Genomic DNA, 3,800 nt, shown 5'->3' on the forward strand with positions numbered 1-3,800 from the left:
ATCATCATCATCTGGAATCTGAACAGTCTGAAATGGTAACTCTGAATCTTGAGACTGTTCCTCAGTGAGTTGAGTGGCCATCTGCCCTATCTGATCAGTCATACTCTGAATGGCAGCTCCTATTTCTTGCTGGAACTGCATGTTCTCTTGCCGAAACTGAAGGTTCTGCATGGTCATCTGCTCCAACAACTCCTGCAATGTAGGCTCAGAAATAGAAGGCTGAGGAGCTATTTGGGCAGGAGCATCATATTGCTGACTCTGATATTGCTGGACTGGTGGAGGCATGAAAGTACTCTGGAATGGTGGTTCTTGATATTGATGCTGTGGAGCATTATACCATCCCAAAGTAGGGTCATTCCATCCAAGACCGTTGCTGTAAGCATATTGCACAAGGGAAAATTTGCTCAGAAACTGATGCTCAAGATATCCCCAATCGATAACGGATCTCAGAGGAAGAGAGTCTTTCCAATCCTTAGCTGCTCCTTGTAATGAATGCGGAAATGCGCTCAAGAAAATGTAATCAAGAGGGACATCTGGAGGCTTCATTGAAGACCACATGATGTGGAGCTCCTCCAAATGTCTGTGTGGGCATTCTCCTGCAAAACCATGAAACTTAGGCAGCAAATGTATCAGTCCAGGGGTGAGATCGCAATGAAGATCATCCTCCTTAAGTGAAACCGGCTCACAAAGAGCACTCTCAGAAATTAGAGGATGAGTCGTATTGTTCTCAACATAGAAATCAGCAGAATATGAATTACAATCAGAGTAACATGCAGATGGAGAATCATAATCAGAGGCACTAGCAAAACAAGCAGTGTTCACGAAATCAAAATAGGTAGACATGGAAAAAGAAGAATACTAAAAATCACGAAACAAATAAAACACAACACATTTATACATGCAACACGCACACACAAAACAGAACATCACATCACATCACATCACAACACAAGACAAAACACAACACACACAAACACAACAAAAACCTAAGACTGAACCATTGGTCCCCGGCAGCGGCGCCATTTTGATGAGAGGGTCGCACCTCCCACAAAAGTTATGCATAAAAGAATGCAGTATAGACTAGGAAGTGACTCCTAGGTCGTCTCTCAAGGACCAAATGTGGTTCGAGGCTTAGGTCAAACACGTAGTGGGGGGGGGGGGTGTGAATATTTTTTTTTTTTTGAGAGTGCAAGTGAACTAAATTAAAACACGAACATAAACACGGATGTAAACACAGATATAAACACATAATTAAAATGGTTAGTCACTTAAGCTAACATTGTAACTAAAATATCACAACCACGAAAAATAGAGAACGTCAAAATGAAAATCGCTTTAACCAAATTAAAAGTGCAACATTGAGCTAAACAATTTAAATGCACATCGAGAACGGAAACCAATTGAAATGAATGTGTAAAGAACACATAAAAGTAAATGCGTGAAGAAGTAAAAAAATAAAACTTTCTATCCTTCAACGTGTCTCATCACCACACAATGCTTCACATTTACGTGGACACACCTTACTTCTAGATTGAAAAAAAACGTGAACACTTAAGGAATCAAAATGAGTGGCAGCAAATTAAATAAACTAAAACTACTCCACATGGCAGCTGCACCGTGAGTGCATTTCTCAATAAAAGAAAATAAAATGCATCCTAAAGCTAATAAATGAAGTGCTAGGTTGGTCTTCTTTCAAGACACCTCCATCACGTGAAAAGTATAAATAAAAGGACACATGAATAGTAATGGAATGGATTAGAATAATGGATAGTTAATGATGAACATTGAAAAACGCGAATGATGATTCATAGCAAACAACTTCAAAACCGGTCAATGCTTTTGGTATTTCAAAAATTGGAATATAAAATTCATTCTCATCCAAGCATAACTACAATAAACGAAAACCCTTTCGGGGGCTACTCCCCTCCTGATGTGCCAACTACTCTTTCTTCAAAGTGAAAGGAAAATGTGTGCTTCCAAAAAGAAAAGTGAATCAGCACCTTCACTTCTTCCAGCTATTCCGAATGAAATGAGCGTGCAGCATTCCAGCCATTCCAGCGTGCTTCTCTCCTTCTAGCCGTACCCCTCCATGTGCGTGGCTTTTTCTTTCTCCAACTCCTCCCCTACTTACTCTCGGTGGTTCCCTCTTTCTAGTGTGGCGGCTGGAGCTTCTCTCTGGATGACGCTACATGATGTCCATCCTAGGTTGCGGCTGGATCTGTGCTGGATGCACCCCCAAACTCTCAAGCACCACGTCTTCACAGCTGCTGGACCTGCTTGCTTCTGGACCGTGTGTTTTCTGCGTGCACCGCTGCTCTCCTTGCTGGACCGTGGACGTGGCAGCTGCTTCCAGATGTAACACTTCAATCTTCCAGAAAACTCCCGGCCCAACACAACAACAAGAAGCAGCAGTCCAGCAGCTTGGCACAAGGGGCCCACGGACAGATTAATCTGGAGCAGCAAGCTTGGGGTGTGCACGGTGGAGAAGCAAGTCCAACAACACACGTAAGGGCTGGACAGATGGCACATGAGGGTTTAAAAAAAAAAAACCTGAAGGGTTAGACGTGTGGAGAGGCATCCAGCCGCCACCTAGTTTTTTTTTCTTTTGGTTTTCTTTGCTTTGAAGAGGGGAGCAGTACGTTGAGAGAATGGAGGGTTACGGTTGAGCTGGAAGAGTTGAGCTGACACATGGAGAAAGGGACGTGAAAGAGGGGAAGTTCACTCATTTTGTTCTATTCCATGAACGTGTTTTCACTTCTTATAGTAGCTTGAATGTTGTTCTATTTCTCTTCTTGAGCTGCTGGAATGTACTGTTATTTTATTAGCACATCACTGAAATTTTACTAGCATTGGCTTATCTTTGCAATTCAAGTTCTTTACTCAGCTGAATGAGAATCTTATTTCCGCATACTTAGTGTTGAATCTTATTGTCATGAGATTGGTTTTTCTTTGAGCAACTTAATTAAATGAGAAGAGAATTTGGTTTTGGATTCTTTTCTTTACGTGAAGGATAAGAGTTGGTAGAATACTTTAGCACTTGATTTTAAATTGTAGTTTAATCATAGGAGAAGTAAGTATGTTTACGTGTGGAGAGGATGAGAGGCCACGGTTTTTTTTTTTTTTGTTTGAAGAACCTATTTCCTTTTGTTTTATTTTTTTTTTTTCTTTTGAATGAAATACATGGAGGCTCAACATGTTATGGCATTTAGGAATTTTTAGAAATAATTTCACTTTCAAAATTTAATTTCCGTAATTGTGCGTCTCTGCAATTTACTGTTCCGCATTTTATTTTCACTGTGATTTCGATTTTTACTGTTTAATTTCGTTTTTACTACTTACTGTTTTATTTTTACGGTTTGTTAATTTACTACTTTCAACATTTACATTTTCCTGCACAAAAACAACCATCAAATTCCCCCATTACGTGTTTGATCTGAGATTGAACCAAAATTGGTCCTTGAGAGACGACCTAGGAGTCAATTCCTAGCACTATACTGCATTCTTTTATGCACAACTTTTGTGGGAGGTGCGACCCTCTCATCAAAATGGCGCCGTGATGTTGTTTCTTCAATTGAAAGCTGGATGTGCACCCTTGCTACTGGACACACCCCCAATTTTGCTGGACCGAGAGCTAGCAATTACCGTGTGCACCTCCCTTCCAACATGCACACCAATTTCCTTGTGCGTTTTCATCCGCGTGGTGTTGCTGGACGGGAGCTCCAAGGCTGGACCACTTCGTTTCTATGTGGGCCCTTCCATTTTGCTTCTTAAAATTCAAGAATTAAAGGACTTGGTTAAGA

Source organism: Vigna umbellata, chromosome 8 (genome assembly GCF_029865625.1).
Source record: "Vigna umbellata cultivar VRB3 chromosome 8, Vumbellata_1.0, whole genome shotgun sequence".
Lineage (NCBI taxonomy): Eukaryota > Viridiplantae > Streptophyta > Magnoliopsida > Fabales > Fabaceae > Vigna > Vigna umbellata.